Genomic DNA, 20,286 nt, shown 5'->3' on the forward strand with positions numbered 1-20,286 from the left:
AGATGCGCCACCAGTGATCTCCAGCTCTATAATACTAACAAATAATTTTTACAATTACTTTACAAGGAACGCTCGTCAACGTTCAGAATCACTTTTACGTTTTCTCACCCCTGCTAGCCAGAACTCAATGCAGTACCCATTTTCTGTAAGTTTTTCCCCTCGAGATTTCCTCATACCGAACCAAACCCCTTGGTATAGCTCAGTACAGTGGACGCTCGGGTTGCAAACGTGATCCGTGCAGGATGCCCGTTCACAACCCGCAGTGTTCGCAACCCACAGTAGCGTGTCTGCACACGTGCAGGTTTGCGCTTCGGTGCTTCTGTGCATGCACAAAGCTTGATTTAGCACTTCTGTGCATGTGCGACCACCGAAACCTAGAAGTAACCCGTTCCAGTACTTTCAGGTTTTGGAGGGTGTGTAACCCAAAAAAACGCAACCTGGAGTGGCTGTAACCCGAGATATGACTGTACTGTCTATTATGGCTGGCAGCAACATCCCAGGGTTTCAGACTGGGGGTATTTCCAGCCCTACTCAGAGAGGCCAGGGATGGAACCTGGGCCCTGCAAGTGAGAGGCTCTGATCATCCCCTGAACCCTTGAAAGGGAGACTCAGAAAGGATCGCCAGCCAGTGTCAGAGGCAGAGATACCATCTGACTCACTGATCAGCTAAAAAAAAGAGAGAGAGGAGCCTTTTCCACATTCACGCCAGCTGAAAAATACCGAATGACGAATGACACAGGGTCTTAGCTCCCTTAACACATTGGGTTCATACATAAATGTATGCTCAGAGCTACGATACATCCATTTTTATCACATGCACTCCAGGGTTAGGCACATAGGTGAAGCATAAAGATGCATCTATAGTGTCATCGTGGGGTGAAAGAGAGTTTAGCCTCTGGCTCTTTGCTTCTTCATTTTTTTATGTCCACTCTAGTCTCGAAACAAATTCACAGAGAAAATCCTGAGCAAGTCAAAAGCTAAGTCTGTCTGTGTTCAGTGGAACTTAACTCACAGGCAGGGAGTAACATATCCCAATATGAAGACCAGGTTTGTTAAGCTACCCCACATGCATCTTGGGTGTTAGAGACCGTGCTGAGGAGGGCTGCACTGAGGAAGAATGGTGGAAGCCACCCCCTCCTCTTGATCCCGATCCTGAATCTTCCCAGGATGAGGAGGACAGTATAGATTTGGAACAGTGGTTTGCAGAGGGGCATAGTTCAGAAGGCAGAAGCTGGGAAATACTGGATGGGGAACGGCTAGCAGAAGAAACACTGGAAGGGAGAGAGTTAACAGATTCACAGTCTCTGGGTAATATCCAGCCCCCTTCTCCAAAGTCCCGGAGAGCTCAGAAAGTGTCAGAACAGAAAACACAGAGGGTCCTAGCTCAGATTACAAGACGTAGGAGTGACATAGATTAATAGGGACGGAGGGAAGAGTGAACTTAATTGGGAGCACCGCCATTCCTAGGAGATGTGTTCTTTGTTCTTGTGCTCTGATTATTAAAGTTCCTAACTGGTAAGAAGACTCCTTTTCCTTTGTTCTGCTTATCTACTGCCACGGGGGAAGAAGCCGATTCCCTGAAGCCTGACGTTGGGGAAGGGCCCTAGCTTAGACGTAGAACATCTGCCTTGAATGCAGAAGGCTCCAGGTTCAGTCTCTGGCATCTCCAGGTTGGACTGAGAAATACTTTTGTCTGAAACCCTGAAGAGCCACTGCCAGTCAGTGTGATGGCCTGGGATTCGGACTCGGAGGCTGAACCTAAGGGATCCCACCCTGCACAGGATTCCCTGCCTCCAGGGCCGGCTGAGCCGGGGCAGGGGCTTGAACCTGAAGGGTCCTCACCTGTGCTGGATCCTCAGGTGCAGGCATCAGCTGAGTCTGCTCTGGCTCCTGAGGTGATGGCGGACCCATTGCCTGCAGGTGATCCACTCTCAGCCCCGCCAGGGGAAGCTGAGGATGCCTCTGGGTCTGGTAACCCTCCAGCCTCTCCTGAGCTACAGAGGCTCAGGGCAGAGAGATGGATGGAACTAAGTTCCCACAGGAGGAGTGCTCACCTCCAGGCCAGGAGAGGTGAGTCACCAGAGGATCGGGGCCGCCCCATGCCTTGGGGCAGATAAAAGCCGGCCAGCCCCAGTCCCAAGTTGCAGGAGCAACATTGTTGGTTGCTAGTTCCTGCCTGAACCCTGTTCTGCTTTCCTGCCTGAGCTCCTGACCCGCCCTGGCTCCCTGCTTGCATGCCTGTTCCTGACTTCACCCGACTCCCTGCCCTGCACCCAGCTTCAGCTACTACAGACTGCCTCCACGTTGCACCTTTGACCATGGACCGGACTTGGACCTCGCCTTTCGGGTAACCCACAGGACCAGCACAGTCAGTGTACGTCATACTGAGCTAGATGGACTAAGGGTCTGACTCGGTATAAGGCAGCTTACTATTTTGCTACTTAAGAGGAACAGCAGCCTTGCAGTGTAATGCTAGAAATGTCTATCCAGAAGCCTAATAGCACTTGCTCTTGGCTAAGGGAATATATTACAGCCTTACAGAGCTGGGCAGATCTGTTTCTCCTTTTTCCAATCTTAAGTTCAATTCTCCGCATTTGCTTTCTTTTTTAAGACCTCACAGAAATTCATCAGCATCTTAGCAGGAATTTATCCCAAGACACATATTTTTGCATGCCAATGTGCACAACGTACACATTTTGCAAAGCAATATTTCTACTGATATTTCTATTTCTATTATAATGCATTCTTGTTTGTCATTTTCACTACTATATGCATTTTTGTCCGCGCAACTTGAGTGGAGAATTGCATTGCAAAATCTGGAGAAGTGCAAATGTGGAAGGATGGCTGTGTTTCCATTTGCAGAGCGTCTCGGCAAATGTGAGTTATGAAAGGTTTGCCTTTAAATGTGGACTGAATCAAATTTCTTCCCCATCCTTACCCCGTAATCTCTTTCTTACATCTTAAATATGGACATCCCTCTTGGTGTCTTTCTAATTGAATCTGGAATAATCCAGGTCAGCCATCACAGTCACATGCGAGAGCAAATGGCTTTTGTTTGCCTTGCAAAAAAGGAAAGAAAACCCCTTTATCACAATATTAAAAAAAAAACAACCCGAAGCAGCCCTGACTGTCAAAGACTTGCAAGAGATTTATCCACACCTTCATTTGCTTCCTGCTTCCATCTAAAACCCAAATCCAAGAACAGAGGGCGAAGATCAGCACTTTACGCCAAGCGAGCTAAAAGCAATTTGCTAACATGGCTTGGTTAACACAGATCTGGCTTGACACCGGAGTGCTGCAAACTCTGGTTTCTATGCCAAGACGACTCAAGTCCAGTACATGGAACAGTGTTTAGCACTGATTTCATTTGCCTAACAATTTCTTCTGCTTTAACAATAAATCAGAAGAGCTAAAGGGAGAAGCCCAGGCAAGGCAAAGGGGCTTCAGTTGTTGGAGCAGAGCAACAGATACTAATAAGCTCCAGATTCCTTGCAGGAGTGGCTGGCGCCCCTGCGGTCAGTGTCAAGGGCTCAATCAAACTGCTTGCAGGTGCAACTGTCCCTCTCAGCAGTGACCCTACAGAGGCAGCAAATGAGAACTGAACCCTCTGTTCTCTCTCAATGGCCCTCTCTGGCAGCCACTTATGCTCTGGACAGAGACTCAAAGCAGGCTCTGCCACAGCCTCGATATTGCTTTACATGCAGCATTACCCAGCAGCTGCGTATTTGATGTTTTTTTTCCTTTTTTTCCATTGGAGGGTGGAAACGGTCTATTGGGTATGGGGAACCTTTGGCCTCAAGAAGTTGCTGAACGACAACGCTCAGGGCTCCCTTGGCAGAAAGGGCAGGATATAAATGTAATTAGTGAGTAAATTAATAAATACACCTGTCAGCTCCAACAAGCAAGGCTAATGGCCAGGAATGATAGGTTGCAGTTCAGCAGCATTTGGAGAAACAAAAATTCCTTACACCTGTTGTATAAAGGTACAGGTAAAAGGTAAAGGACTCCTGGATGGTTAAGTCCAGTCAAAGGCAACTACGGGGTTGTGGCGCTCATCTCGCTTTCAGGCCGAGGGAGCCAGCGTTTGTCCTCAGACTGCTTTCCGGGTCATGTGGCCAGCATGACAAAACCACTTCTGGCGTGACATAAGCCAGAGCACACGGAAACGCTGTTTACTTTCCCATCACAGCAGTACCTATTTATCTACTTGCACTGGTGTGCTTTCAAACTGCTGGGTTGGCAGGAGCTGGGACAGAGCAACGGGCGCTCACCCCATTGCAGAGATTCAAACCACCAACCTTCTGATCAGCAAGCCCAAGGGGCTCAGCGGTTTAGATCACTTGGTAACCTGTAAACCAGGGAACCTGTGTCATGCGCATACGTGCACACAAGAAATCACACAATAAGAGAATCATACTTGCTACAAATGTGCTACCAGGAGCCAAGCTAAAATTTGTTTTAACGCCCCTACTGAACCAGAGCTAGTGGTTTGTCTCCCCTGGACTTTGTCTAGATTGAGAAAAACCACAAGACACATAATGCTAAACCAAACCATGGCATAGGTCCTGGAACAGGGAAGGAACAAAGCAGCTACTATTTCTTCAGCATTCTTGCTTGTTCATGCTAAGCCATAGCTCGACTGAGAGAGTGTTACTTGCAAATCATGCCCAGCATTTTAAAGTAGAACCTTATTTCTAAAGTCAAGCAAGGATGCCCATCTCTCACCTCCAGTGACGTCTCTGCCAGAGTCAACGGACTCCAGTTATGTTTTGGCACAGCATATAGTGAGTCCAACTTGGGTGCAACTGCAGTTCCACAATCTTAAACTGCTCTTTTCTTTGTGGTTCTCTTCTCTCTTTTTTATTTTTGTAAGAGGGTTGTCAGTATTTGTAACATTTGAAACTTGCAAAGCACCCTGGAATCGTTTTTGGCAAAATGGTTTAAATAAAAACAAACAAACAAACAAACAAACAAGCACAGAGCTAATCAAATTGTTTGATGATTTTGTTTGTTTCTTGCCTTGTTTATATGGTTTCAATAGGATTATAATGATTGTAATTGTCAGAGCTGCCACCCAGTCCCAGCTCACATAGGACCAAGTCCGCCAGCGTTCACTTTATAAGAGTCTTTATTAAGTTACAGGTTTCATTTCCGAACTGCAGCGTGCAGCTCTACACCTTCTGCCCTAGGTCGGCGAAGACCCGTCTGAGTCCCCGCCTCTTGCACACCAGCTTAATACCCTAGCCTTGCTCCACCTCCTTCGCCTCTCCCTACGTCTCTGGGTCCTTCTGCCCCCCTGGGCCTCCTCCCTTCTACTCTCCTCTGACGCTGACCCCCCTGATCCTTCTGCCTCCTTGCGGCGGGCTTTGGGACCTGGCTCACTCTCCGGGCTGCTTACTGCTCCAGCTTCCGCTGCATTTGAACTTGGCGCGCGCGCCCAACTCTCTACTTTCCTCTTAACCGTTGCCTCGCTCTCTGAGGAGGGCGTGACCACCCCTGACTCGTGCCCTCCCTCCTGCTGACAGCCTCCGGAACCCGATGCCTGGCTACCTTCCTCCCTGCTGCTCTCAGTCTTGAGCGTGGGTCCCGACTTCCAGCTGCTGCCGCCCTCAGTTATGAGCGTGGGTCCCGACTTCCAGCTGCTACTCTCTGAATCTCCTCTGTTCCCTTCCTCCTGGGGTGTCCCCCCGGATCCCCCCCTTGCTCTGCTCACTGGGGCTCCCTTTTGGGAGTCCTCTGACTCACTGCTTAGGCTTGGAGATCTCGGGTCGTCATCATCACTCATTTTCCCTTCGGATTCCTCCCCCTCGCTCTCTGCTTCCTCCCTTCTCTGCGTCTCTGCTCCTGAACCCCTGACATCCATCCCCCCCTCGAAGCCCCCCCTTCCCCCCTCCCCGCTTTCAGGTGTGGGTGCTGGGTGCTCCATCATCACGGGAGGGAATGCCGGATACAGTTCGCTCCCCGTGGTTGGCTGCCAACTGAAGACCTCCGAGTCTTCCTCCTCGCGGTCGCCGACGTTGACCTGTTCCGCTTCCATCTCTGTACCGCCGTGCTCGAACCCAAGGTCCTCCCCGAACACGTCCATGTCAGTCTCTGCGTCGGTCGCTCGACCTGGCATCTCCAGCCACTTCCGGCGCCATTGCTCCTCCGGTCGATCGTCCCACCAATACGAGGTGTCTGACGCCGAACCCGCCGGCGATCCTTCTGGGGAACGGGTGCTCAGTGCGGGTTCCCCGTCCGAGTCGAATCCATGGAACGTGCTGGAAGAAAGTGTGGGCGTGAACAGCCAGTCGTCGAAGAAGCTCGCTGGCATGGGTCTGTGTGGGAAAAGGGCATGAAACTCGTCCTTGAGCAGGGGTTCCTCCAAAGCGTAGTCTGGCACCCAGCTATTGGCGCTGGCCCGGGTGCCCTCTCTGGCTAGGAGGTATTCGACTCCCTCTTCCCCCCATCTGGAGTCCAAAATCTCCGTGACCTCGTTGATGGGGTCTTGCTGCGTCACCCCTCGCGTCTCCGTCCGCTCCCGGAACGGACTCGGTGCCGTCCCTGGCTCCTGGAATCTGTGAGGTGCCTTGTAGGGAGTGAGCACCGACCTGTGGAACACCGGATGCATTCTGGAACCCTCCGGCAGCACCAGTCGGAAGGCCACCGGGTTGATCTGTGCTTCGACTTGGTACGGACCAATTTGCTTGTGCCCCAACTTCTTCTTGGCTAGTGACCTGGTCGGCACTGCGTGGGCTGCCAACCAGACCCAGTCTCCCACTTGGATCTCTTCGCCAACCCGCCTGTGCTTGTCAGCTTGCACCTTGTAGGCGTGCTTAGCTAGCTCCAGCTGCCGTCTGAGTTGATCGTGTACCGCCTGCAACTCTGACGCGAACGCGTCCGCCGTCTGTGGTTCTCCGTCCCCCACTCTCTCCCGTCCCGGGAAGGTTCTGGGATTCCTCCCATTGTTGGCGAAGAACGGCGTCACCCCTGTGGACACGTGCTTCGTGTTGTTGTAAGCGAACTCGGCGAGCGGCAGGTAATCCACCCAGGTCGCAGGTTGTTGATTGGCATAGCATCTCAGGTACTGCTGCATGATGGCATTGACCCTCTCTGCTTGCCCGTTGGTCTGCGGGTGTCTTGCTGATGCCAGATCGACCTTGACATTTAGAAAACTCATCAGCTTCTGCCAGAAATTCGAGACGAACTGGCGCCCGCGGTCGGACAGGATAGACCGCGGCAGACCATGCACTTTGAACACGTGATCTATGAACAGTTTGGCGGTTTGTTCCGCCGTGGCCACCTTCGCACACGGAATGAAATGTGCCATCTTGGTGAACAAGTCCACCACCACTAGTACAGCTGTCTTGCCTCTCGAGCTGGGTAGATCCGTAACAAAGTCCAGGGCCACCCTCTCCCACGGTTCAAACGGCGTTTGCAGCGGTTCCAGCAGTCCCGCCGGTGGTTTGTGCACCGGTTTGGCCCTCTGGCAGGTGTCGCACCTCGCAACGTAGTCCGCGACTTCCCCTCTCAGTCTGGGCCACCAAAAATCCCTTGCGACTAATTCCACCGTTTTTTCCGTGCCAAAGTGCCCGGCCGTGGGTGCGTCGTGCAGCTGCTGCAGTACCCTGGCGCGAAGTTCGTCCCCCGGCACGTAGATGGCCCCTTTACGTAAGAGCAAGCCGTCTCGTATCTGGAACTCGTCGCCCTTCGCCGTGCCCTTGTGCACCTCTGCCATCTTCGCCTGCGCGAAGGAGTCGTCCTGCAACGCCCGCCGCACCGCATCCAGGTCTACTGTGGCTGAAGCGCACGCCCACGCTGTTGGCGCGAAGATGTGCATGGCTGCCGCTGGCGTCGCCTCTTCGAGGTATTGCGGTTTGCGGGACAGTGCATTCGCCATGACGTTGGTGTCGCCTGGGACGTACTCTATTCGGAAATTGAAGTCAGCAAAGAACTCCGCCCAACGTATCTGCCTCTGGTTCAGGAACTGAGCCGTGCGCCAGTGCTCCAGATTCTTGTGATCCGTGCAGACCTGCACCGTGTGCTTGGCGCCGATCAGGAAGTGCCTCCACGCCTTGAAAGCTGCATGAATGGCCAGCAACTCCCTGTCCCAGATGGTGTAGTTCTGCTCCGACTTGCTGAGCTTTCTGGAGTAGAACGCTCCCGGCCTCCAGACCCCCTGTGGGTCCCTTTGCAGCAGGACAGCTCCCACTGCTCTATCGGACGCGTCTGTCTCTACCCGCATCGGTCTGCTGGGGTCGATATGCAGCAGTTGCTCTTCCGACGCGAAGAGACGCTTGAGTGCTTGAAAGGACTGCTCCGCCTGCTCCGTCCAGATGAATTTCTTTTTCTTGGAGCTTAGCGTGTCCGTAATGGCCGCCGTCTGCATCGCGAACCCCTTGATAAACTTGCGATAGAAGTTGGCGAAGCCGACAAACCGCTGGACCTCCTTCCGGTTGCGCGGGCTCTTCCAATCCAACACCGCACGAACCTTGGCGCTGTCCATGGCTAGCCCCTTGTCCGACAACTTGTAACCCAAGAAATCCACCTCCGTCGTGTCGAACTGGCACTTCTCCAGTTTGGCGTACAGTCTATGCTGCTGCAGCCTCTTCAGCACCTCCCGAACATCTTGGTCATGGGCTTGCTGCGATTCGGAGAATATCAGGATGTCATCCAGAAAGCAGACGCACTTCTTGTAAAGGAGTCCCGCCAACACATGATGCATGAAAGCTTGGAAACAGTGAGAACCGTTTTGCAATCCAAACGGCATCACTCTGTATTCGTAGGTGCCCAGAGGCGTGAACATGGCTGTCTTCCACTCATCGCCCTCCCTCATGCGGATGAGATTGTACGCACCTCGCAGGTCCAACTTGGTGAACACGCGTCCCTTGCGCACCGTCGCTAGTAGGTCGTCAATCCTGGGCATGGGGAAATCAGAAGGCTTGGTCATCTTGTTTAAGAGGCGAAAATCCACCACCAGTCTTTTTTGGGGCGTGTCTTTCTTCTTCACGAAGAAAACAGGACTGCCCCCTACTGCCCTGGACTCCCGGATGAAACCGCGCTGCAAATTGTGATCTATGAACTGTTTGAGTTCCTGTAATTCGTCCTCAGACATGGAATACAGCTTCCCTTTCGGCAGCGTCGCCCCTGGTAGGAGGTCAATCTTGCAGTCATATTGCCTGTGCGGTGGTAGCTTGTCAGCCTCTTTCTCGCAGAAGACCTCCAGAAAGTCTGCGTATTTGTGGGGGACTGCTTGCAACGTTCCCAACTGCAGTTGTGATTCCTCCTCCTCTCCCTCCTGTCTGGGCAGGATGCAGTGTTCTGCGCAATAAGAGGAGCCGAAGATCAGCTGTCTCTGGTACCAAGCCAGTGTCGGACTGTGCCTGTCCAGCCAACTCATGCCCAACACAATGGGCGTGTCCGACAGTTGGGTGACATTAAAACTGATGACTTCCCTGTGGTTGCCAAGGCGCATCACCATCGGTGGCGTTTGCTTCACCACCTGCCCCCCTAGCAACTCTCTGCCATCCACTGTGACGACTTGCAGGGGCAGAGTGGCAGGCAGTAGCTGTATAGCGTGCTGCTCCACAAAATCCTGCGCTATAAAGTCTGCGTTGCTTCCAGAATCCACAGAAAGCGGCACTTCGATAGTGACGCCATCGGGTAGCTGGAGAGATGCTGTGAGCTGCACTACTGGTTTGGGTGGGAGGGGGTCCGTGGGTTGCAAGATCGCTGGGGACTGCTTCACTGATGCGTCTGGCTGGGCCCCAGTGCCTCTGTCTCCAGCCAGACATCGTCGTTTCCCTGCTGTGGTTCTCCTTGCTGCGTTGCTGCAGTCACCATTGCTGAGGCTGCAGTGTGCTTGTGGAGCCTCCGGGGACACTCTTTCGCCAAATGGCCTGGATCCTCGCAGATGTAACACTTCCTGTTCCCTCTAGGAGGCTTCGCTTTCACTGCTGTCGGTGCTTGGGCTCTGGCTGCTGACTGAGCCCTTGCACCTCCAACCTCCATCGGTTCCCCTCCCCCTCCAGGCGGAGGTGTGGATTGCGCACGCGCTGCTTCTCTTGGAATGAAAGAGAAACTTCTCGCTGCTTCGCGCCCTCCACGTCCTTCATCTCTGCACCATGGACGTTCTTCCAGCCTCACCCCCACAGTCAGCGCCCTTTGGACCACCTCCTGCGTGCTTCGGGGCCTCTCCCCCCTTGCAATCTCATCCTTGACCGCAGGGCTTAGACCCTCCCAGAACAGGTCTCTGACAGGGGGCGAATCCCGGTCCCACTCTAAGGCACTGACCAGCGCAAAAAAGCGGGCGTGGTACTGCCGGACGCTTGCCCTCCCTTGTTTTAGTCCATGAATCTCCCGTCGGGCAAGATCCACATCAATAGTAGACAAAAAACACGCATCCATCGCTTTGATAAAGGCATCTGCATTCTGAAGCGCCGGATCTTTATCCCTCCACAAATTGCGTAGCCACGCTTTAGCATCCCCATGCAAATGGGATAGTATGAACCCCACTTTCTCTTCCTCATCTCTAAAGTCTTTTGCCAGCAGTTGCAGTGCGCACATTACGTCTGCTCGAAAATTGGGGTACTGTTGTAAATTCCCATCGAAGTGAGCCACAAGCCCTCCTGCTCTCCGTGCCAACCCAACCCCCTCCGGTCTGGGTCCTGGCTGCCCGTGTTTAACCCATGCTTCAAACCTGGCGTGGAGATCTCTGTAGGCGGCTGCCGCATCCTCCTCCCTCTTCTTGGATGCCAGTACCTCCGCGTTCAATTGGGTAACTGCCTGTTGCAGCGCTGCAACTGTCTCTGCTTCCGTCATCTCTGCTAACCGTCGTGAGCTTGCTCCCAAACACCGATCCCCTCCTCCAGCTGCCTCTCTCTCCGCTGCGAGATATCAGGTGTCCGAAGCTTTTCAGAGACGGGTCTTACTGTCAGAGCTGCCACCCAGTCCCAGCTCACATAGGACCAAGTCCGCCAGCGTTCACTTTATAAGAGTCTTTATTAAGTTACAGGTTTCATTTCCGAACTGCAGCGTGCAGCTCTACACCTTCTGCCCTAGGTCGGCGAAGACCCGTCTGAGTCCCCGCCTCTTGCACACCAGCTTAATACCCTAGCCTTGCTCCACCTCCTTCGCCTCTCCCTACGTCTCTGGGTCCTTCTGCCCCCCTGGGCCTCCTCCCTTCTACTCTCCTCTGACGCTGACCCCCCTGATCCTTCTGCCTCCTTGCGGCGGGCTTTGGGACCTGGCTCACTCTCCGGGCTGCTTACTGCTCCAGCTTCCGCTGCATTTGAACTTGGCGCGCGCGCCCAACTCTCTACTTTCCTCTTAACCGTTGCCTCGCTCTCTGAGGAGGGCGTGACCACCCCTGACTCGTGCCCTCCCTCCTGCTGACAGCCTCCGGAACCCGATGCCTGGCTACCTTCCTCCCTGCTGCTCTCAGTCTTGAGCGTGGGTCCCGACTTCCAGCTGCTGCCGCCCTCAGTTATGAGCGTGGGTCCCGACTTCCAGCTGCTACTCTCTGAATCTCCTCTGTTCCCTTCCTCCTGGGGTGTCCCCCCGGATCCCCCCCTTGCTCTGCTCACTGGGGCTCCCTTTTGGGAGTCCTCTGACTCACTGCTTAGGCTTGGAGATCTCGGGTCGTCATCATCACTCATTTTCCCTTCGGATTCCTCCCCCTCGCTCTCTGCTTCCTCCCTTCTCTGCGTCTCTGCTCCTGAACCCCTGACAGTAATGTTTGTTGATGTTTAATGCTTTGGTTACTCCTGTGAGCCACCACTTTGAGCTCTGCTTCATTGTTTCAAAAGTGGTATATAAATATTAAATCAACCCAAAATTCTCCACACCAGTGAAGCTCATTTGGAACTGCTGATCAATTGGTCATAAAGCAGAAGGCAGAACAGTCTCGTTTGCTGTCGCTCCAGAAGGCACGACGAAAGCCGGTGTGTGGAAACAGCAAGGAAGCAGTTTTCAATTTAGTGGTAAGAGAATCTACCTTAGCAATAAGAGCTTTGTGGCTGTGGAACAGACAGCCTCAGGACACTTTTTTTTGCTGGACAGCTGTCTGCATCTAGCAGAAAGCTGGATGAGTTTATCTTCAAGGTTCCTCCCACCTCTCATGATTCTTAATGTTTTCTAGCATGTCTTTATCCCAAAGGGCGATAAACCCTCTTGGTTTGTAATAAGTGTGGGACAGACAGCTGCGAAATAGATCAGTCCAGCATACAGAGAAAAGACATATGCGATCAGGGATGGGGGCTTTGGCAGGGTTGTTGACATGAGAACAGGAGCACAAAATCAGAACACTGCTCCATCTAGCGCAGTACAGTACTATCTGCACTGACTGGCTATGGTTCTCTGGGGTTACAAGCAGAAGATATCTCCCTGCCCCACCTAGAGATTTTGGGGGGCTTCTGCATGCAATGCAATACTCCTATGACTACCCAGTGAGATCATTTCTCCTGCAGCAAAGCTCTGCCACTTTCTGTTATCCGGGAAAGAGAACAAGACACTTCCATGGCTCAGCGCTAGCATAGGCATAACACTAAGGAAATTAAGAGGGTTCTAGGGGGACGCAGGTGGCGCTGTGGGTTAAACCACTGAGCCTCTTGGGCTTGCCAATCAGAAGGTCAGTGGTTCGAATCCCTGCGATGGGGTGAACTCCTGTTGCTTGGTCCCTGCTCCTGCCAACCTAGCAGTTCGAAAGCATGTCAAAGTGCAAGTAGATAAATAGGTACCACTCCGGTGGGAAGGTAGACGGTGTTTCCATGCGCTGCTCTGGTTTGCCAGAAATGGCTTAGTCTTGCTGGCCACATGACCTGGAAGCTGTACGTCGGCTCCCTCAATCAGTAAAGTGAGATGAGCGCCGCAACCCCAGAGTCATCCACGACTGGGCCTAACGGTCAGGGGTCCCTTTACCTTTTAATAATCTAGGATTGCACATAAGAGACTGGACTGGGGAAGGAGAGAAAGTCAAGAATGTGAATCTTAAATACCAGAGACAGAGTGAGACAAAGCATAACTAGGGGGGTTTGATTCCCCTAGTTAGAATGAAAGTCAGTTAGAATGAAAGTCAGAGAAACAGCAGGCACATCCCCTCAGCCACTGCCTAACCTTTACTTTATCCGGTAGCTCAGGATAACAAGCCCGGAGGTCATTTTAAACTCTGCTTTGTTTACAACCCAGGTCAGCAACTAATTGTGGCTCCAGGAAACTTTGCAGAGCTGGTAGGTGGTGGCAGGACAGGTCTGTTCCCCTGAAACCCCCGCCCATTATCTCCACTCTCGGTGGCAGAGTGAAGGTGGGGGGGGGGAGCAAACTGGACACGGCTGGAGTCCTCTGTGCTTTTGCATTACAGGAGAGAGAAACAGAGTTGTGCACTGCCTTAGACCTAGGTGGGAGGCCGGTATGAAGGAAGAACGGAGTCTGTGCAATGGCAACTTTTGCATCCCACTTCAAGAATGTAAGAAAAGCCTTCCTGGATCAGACCAAAGCCCATCAAGTCCAGCATTCTGGTCCCACCAAAACCTATGGAAACTTACAGATACTTTTTGTATTGATTGCTCTTTCTCTCCACTACGGTAATCTGCCCCGGGGCATGAGGGTGAAGGGTGGGTACAAAATCTAGCAATAACAACAATACCCTCCATAGCTCAAGGTTAGAGCACCTGCATTGTATACAGAAGGTCCCAGATTCAATCGCTGGCATTTCCAGGTAAGGCTGGGAGAGAGCCCCTGCCTGAAACCCGAGAGAGGCGCTGTCAGTCAGCACAGGCAGCACTGTGGGAATTATAGGGACAGAACTACCCAAACTGTATAGAAATTTATTCATGTATGCGACTACAGTGGCAAGAATGTTACTTGCCCAAAAATGGAAAGAAGAAGTAGTCCCAGCAAAAGACAGATACAAAAACTTACAGAATATGCAGAAATGGCAAAACTTACCGGAAAAATAAGAAACCAAGATAACAAACTTTTTATAAAAGAATGGAAATGGATTATTGAATCTTTGCAAACAAACTGTAAACATTGGCAGGGTTGTTGTAATAACCTGCAGTTATACTTAAAGCAGATGAATAAATGAGCAAATGAAGTTAATTTGGATATGCAGAAAATATTAAAAATAAATTTAAGGAACCGCAGAAAGAGGGGGGAAAGATGTTGAGTTTGAAATGTTGAAATGATTGTAAAATGACTGAAATGTATAAAACTGAAAATTATAAATGAAATGAAAAAGCACAGGCAGTACTGAGCTGGACAGACAGTCTGACGAAAGGCAGCTTCTCAAGACCCCTCTCCCACTCATCTTCAACTCATACTCAAAGGAATCTTGCCTCTAAGAATGAAGGTGGACCATAGCCAGGATAACTAGCAGCCATGGATAACCTGATTCTCTATTATTTACACCCATCCAAGTTGGTGGTCACCGCTGCACCCTGTGGTTTCAAATCACATCATTCTGTGATTCCTTCTCCCACAGCCTCAGACACCTCTTGAGCAAGGAGCAAGCACTGGAAGTGGTGGATATGGGGCAAAGGGACCCACAATGCGGGAGCCAGCATGGTGTAGTGGTTAAGAGCGGTGGACTCGTAATCTGGTGAACCGGGTTCGCTTCCCCACTCCTCCACATGCAGCTGCTGGGGGACTTCTCTGAAATCTCTCAGCCCCACTCACCTTACAGAGTGTTTGTTGTGGGGAGGAAGGGAAGGAGATTGTTAGCCGCTTTGAGACTCCTTAAGGGGAGTGAAAGGCAGGATATCAAGTCCAAATTCCTCCTCCTCTTCTTTACTGTGTCTGGGACTGAAAGCAATCACTGCTGTGGCACTTACTGTGCATTCATTTCAGTAAGTGCCCATCCTTATCCCCTGGGATAGGACAGAAGAGACCTGCTGCATCAAACCAATGGTCCATCTAAATCTGCTTCCTGTTTCTCACAGTGGCCAATCAGATTCCTCCAGGGAGCCCACAGAAGGGGCTTAAGGAAAGTAGACCTTCAGCACTGTTTATCCTCCAGAAGTCAGATCTTGATGGCACTTTGCATCTGAATATGGATGTTTGGCTTTGCTATTGTGTCTAATGGAGCTCTGTCTGCTCCCTAAACTTGTGGAACACACACACCCTTTCAAAGCAATCCAAGCCACACAATGAGTTCCATAAATTAATGACAGGTTGTGTAAAACTGTGCTTTTGATTTCTGAAATGACTGACAAGAGCTTTCATTGAGCGGGGGAAAGATGAGAGAAATCCACTCTGTCCACAACCACCAGGCACAAGTTTATAGATCCTTGTTTTGTCACCTTTTTTTCCTAAACTCAAGAGCTACACAAGCAGTTTAGCCATATTTGCTTCACAGAAGAAGTCCCTTTGTCATTTTGATTGTCATTTTCTCCATCTTTCTCAGCTCTACAAGATGGCTAAGGGATAGCAGGAGAACCATACATTTATGTAACTATAAATGCCAATATAAAAAAATTAAATACTAGAGGAAGGCAAAAATATGCATCAGGGCATTAGAGACTCACAAAATTCAAACACATCACTTAAGGCAGGGAGGAGGAATCTGTCGCCCTCCAAATACGGTTGGACCTCAACTGCCTGACCACTAGACCATGCTGCCCAGAGCTGGACTTAAAGGGACTCCAAGGGAATCACAGGTTCATCATCTCTTACTTATGGTCAGGAAGGTAGACTAGGGCTGCACAGTTTCATGGGAGCAAAACCCCAGTGAACTCCACCAGATTGATTTCTGTGTAAGCACACGTAGGAGTGCCCTGCAGCCAGAAGATTACGCTTTTATTAGTCCCAGTTCTATGAAAACAACATGCTCCCTTGATCATCACAAAACTTGGAAGTGCCATGGGCTACAGGACTGCAGGGTGGAACTGAAGCTACCAAGGAAAGGGCCTTTGGGCCAGAGTTGTAGGTGGAGAAGAACTGGAGAGGCAGTGCAGCATAGTGGTTAGGGCAGGGGTCAGCAAACTTTTTCAGGAGGGGGCCTGTCCACTGTCCCTCAGACCTTGTAGGGGCAAGACTATATTTTGAAAAGGGGGGGAGGAACAAATTCCTACGCCCCACAAATAACCCAGAGATGCATTTTAAATAAAAGCACACATTCTACTCATGTAAAAACACACTGATTCCTGGACCATCTGCAGGCTGGATTTAGAAGGGGATTGGGCTCCAGCCCCCGGGTCTTAGTTTGCCTACCCATGGGTTCTGGAACATGGGTTCTGGAACAGGACTGGAGAGAGATAGGTTTGAACCCCCTCTCAGCCATTAAACTCTCTGCATGACCTTGAGCCGGTTACTGTCTCAAAGCCTAATTTACCTCACAGGGTTGTTGTGATAAAAAGCAGGATGGGGGACGGACCATGCATGCCACATTGAGATCCTTGGAGGAAAAGCTGAGATATAAATGTAATAAACAAGTGAAAATAAGAAGGAAAAGGTGTGAGGCAGCAGAACAAGCCATTTAAAGACTATCCCTTTCCAACAAGCCTTTTAAGCCTTCATCTGTGTCTGTTTTGGATATGAAACTGTCTACAGATGATTTTTTTTTAAATTGTTCTTATATCTAGGAGGAGTGTGACTCTGAATGCCAGCTCTAGGGTGGGGAGATGTCAAGTGACTGAAGCTGGAAACTTCTGCATGCAAAGCAGAAGCTCAACCACCAAGCTGTGACACCCCCCCCCCCCCGCTTTGGGGAGCCTAGGATTACTGAAAAAGCGAAGCCATTCATTTCATCGAAGTCCAACACAAGCATGCCAAAGAGCCACTTGCAAAAAAAGCAAGGCGTTTACAAAGCAATGAGTTAGCTCCTTGCTACAAAGCAGTTGTGTTCCTCCCATTATTTTGAGAATTGCTGTCAAAAAGGTGTGAACACATTAGGCATACTTTAATTTTTTAAAAAAATAAATAAATATAAATAAGACAAGACATTAACAAAACAAAACTTGAGAGTTTTGCAAAATTTCACAGAAGCAGAAACTTCTGAGAAGTAGTTTTCGGCTGGACTCCCCTATACACATATTAGGACACAAGCGGCGCTGTGATCTAAAACCACAGAGCCTCTTGGGCTTGCCGATCAGAAGGTTGGTGGTTCGAATCTCTGCGATGGGGTGAGCGCCCATTGCTCAGTCCCAGCCCCTGCCAACCTAGCAGTTCGAAAGCACAAAGGGCAAGTAGATAAATAGGCACCACTCCGGCGGGAAGGTAAACGGCATTTCTGTGCGCTGCTCTGGTTCGCCAGAAGTGGCTTAGTCATGCTGGCCACATGATCCGGAAGCTGTCTGGGGACAAACACCGGCTCCCTCCGCCAGTAAAGCAAGATGAGCACTACCACCCCAGAGTCGTCCACGACTGGACTTAACAGTCAGGGGTTCCTTTACCTTACCCCTATACACATGCACACACTTCCTAGGGAATAAGCCCTATTTAAAATGAGTCTCTCCTTCAGTATTTATTCAATTTATATCCTACCTCTCCTCCAAGGAGCTGAAAATAGTATGCATACTATCCCCACTTTCCCATTTTATCCACACAACAATCCTGCAGAGAAGGTGAGGCTGGGAATGAGTGACATGCCCAAGGTCACCCAATGAGCTTCATGGCTGAGTGGGGATTCGAACCCTGGTTTTCCAGGTCCTAGCCTACCCCCTAACCCAGGGGTCTGCAACCTTTAAGACAAAAAGAGCCACGTGGATCCGTTTCTGAAGGAAAAAAAACTGGGAGCTGCAAAACCATTACGACATTTAAAACAAATATATTTCCGGAGCCGTGATCTGACAGCGGGTGGGAAGGTGACGTCGGGACGGTGCGTGGCTAACGCACGCACCGCCCCCATGCGACGTCACAGCCAGTACAGCGCCCACCACAGTGGGGAGTGTTGGGGCGCACAATGCGCCTCCTCCCGCTAGTATCCGCCCCGGAGCCACAGCAAAGGTGTAAAAGAGCCACATGCAGCTCCAGAGCCGCGGGTTGCTGACCCCTGCCCTAACCACTACAACATGGCAATGGTCCTACACTTGTATCAAGCATTACTGCCAAACCCACACAGTTCCTGCTATACACTGCTGAGGGTCCTCATAGGAAGGAAACTGCCTCAGGGATTGCATTGCTAATTTTTATCAAAATCAGGTTGCAAGTGAGTGTCACATAGCATGAATGCACACATGCACACATACACATCTCTGCAATCAGACAGGCAGGGGACACTTTCAAGGCCACACTCCAGGCAGGCAAAAACATTCAGAGGGTACAAAGCAAGTCCAGGGAGGGGTGTGGCTTACAGAGGGGGTGTGGCCCGGGAAAAGTCTCAAGGGCCAGATAAAGATGCATGGAGGACTGCATTTGGCCCTTGGGCTTGTGGTTGTCCGCCCCAGCTTTAAGCTGTGATGTGACCTGCAGAACTCCTTCTGTGCTCAGTCAGCTGTGGGTTTGGGAGCCAGGACACTTGCAAGCGCCGACTTAAATGGGAAACAAACCAGGCTTCTGGGCCTTTCTTCAGTGTGCACTACCAGATACCACCAGCCTCACCATTGGTTCCTGTGCTCCTAATGGCTCCATTTCCTCCCAGACAATACAACAAAGGTGTGGATGTATGCCAATTTGTAGGGCATAATTAAATTAAACTAACCCCAAGCTGCTGTGGCCTGGTGTTGCTTAATCCGGGGGTAGCTGATCTATGGACCTCCGGATGTTGTTGGACCAGTGTCCATCATCTTCAATCACTGGCCATGCCGGATGGGACTGATGGGAGTCTGCAATCCAATGGCAATGTACAGGTCAACCCTTCTGTGGGTCTGCATCTGCTCCGCATGCAGAATGTCTGGAGAGCTTCTGTCAGTCAGTATAGACCAGGTTTCCTCAACCTTGGCCCTCCAGATGTTTTGAGACTACAATTCCCACCATCCCTGACCACTGGTCCTGCTAGCTAGGGATGATGGGAGTTGTAGTTCCAAAACATCTGGAGGGCCGAGTTTACCTATGCCTGGAGAATACTAAGCTGAATGGACCAATGGTCTGACTCGGATTACGGCAGTTTCCTTTGCTGTAAAATTTATTTATAAACTGTCCTGAATTTACTGCCGGTCCAGGATTGTTAGATGACCCTGTGTTCCAGCGCAAAGAATGGGTGGGGGAAAAGCATTCTGTCCACATCATGCCTCATTTTGTAAACCTTTATCATCTCCTCCAGCGCCACCCTGCTAAAGTGTAAATTCCAGAAACCTGAACGCCTCTTCTCTTTATTTCCTCTTAACGTTATTGTGTAAGGCAGTTGTAATTAAAATCAACATAATAAGGCCCAGCTCTTGATTGCACTAAATCATTTCTTATTGATTGCAACATATTACATACATATTTAGTAGAAGAAAGTTTGCCAGGCACCAGTTAATTCAGAAACGTTTGTCAGCACAGCCCCTCAGTCTCTCTCTCTCTGCTACCGAATATGTACTTGAAAGAAATTAGCTATGAAGTTAATTCATGCAACAAAAACAAACGCTCCTCCCCCTCTGATTCCCACTCGGCAGAGTTAAGGACAGCTTTTTTGGAAATAAATAATGGCTTAATTGGTTAGTCTATTTTAAAACTAGACCTTTGGAGAGACGTTCTACTGGGTGCAACATCTCTCTACTCTTTCACAGGGAAACCATCAGAGCAGGATTTGGAGGCAAAGGTCCAGGGGGACCCCACTCAGCAGAATGAGAGGGGGGGCAACATGCACACCCATACAAGGGCAGCAGGGCTGGCTTAGCAGCTAAAGGCAGCGGGAGGGGGGAGGGACCAAAGTCTAAATTTACTTGACTGCACCACTGATTGCTCATTCTATGAAGGAGACACCCTTTGATTCACACATATCCCTGGCTCAGGATGCTGCAATGCTAAATACCTGGGCTATGCCACCAAAGGCCCTTTCGTCCAGGCTGTTGGGACTGGGGAGGAGAGATTTAGGGATGACTCTGCAGCTGCAGTCCTATCCACACATGCAGCCAGATCCCACATGTTTATTCACAAACATGTCCCACTGAGTTCCACCAGGCAAGTCCCAAGAAGGGAATTCTACAGTTCTTGCAACCTTATTAGGAAGTAAGTGAACACAAGGGTCTTACTTCCGAGTAAGCACGCCTGTGATCTGTTCAAAGAAGTCACAATGACTCTCTCCAAGGTTTGAGGCTTTGCAGTTGGTGCATCAGGTGCACAGAAATAAGGGCAGTAGAAATTTCCCCATCACCTTGTCCTTTTGGAGTCATTGCACACATACATCTCATTCTGACATCATGGGCTGTATCCAAGCTCTACTCAGAGAAG

At 50.6% G+C, this 20,286-nt stretch overlaps 1 protein-coding gene across 2 annotated transcripts in view; it reads right to left on the reverse strand.

Moving 5' to 3' along the window:
- Positions 1–20,286, reverse strand: part of HCN4 (hyperpolarization activated cyclic nucleotide gated potassium channel 4) — a 127,259-nt gene that overhangs the window by 104,556 nt on the left and 2,417 nt on the right. The gene's annotated exons all lie outside the window — the stretch shown is intronic.

The sequence above is a fragment of the Podarcis vaucheri genome (genome assembly GCF_965113315.1).
Source record: "Podarcis vaucheri genome assembly, chromosome: 14".
Lineage (NCBI taxonomy): Eukaryota > Metazoa > Chordata > Lepidosauria > Squamata > Lacertidae > Podarcis > Podarcis vaucheri.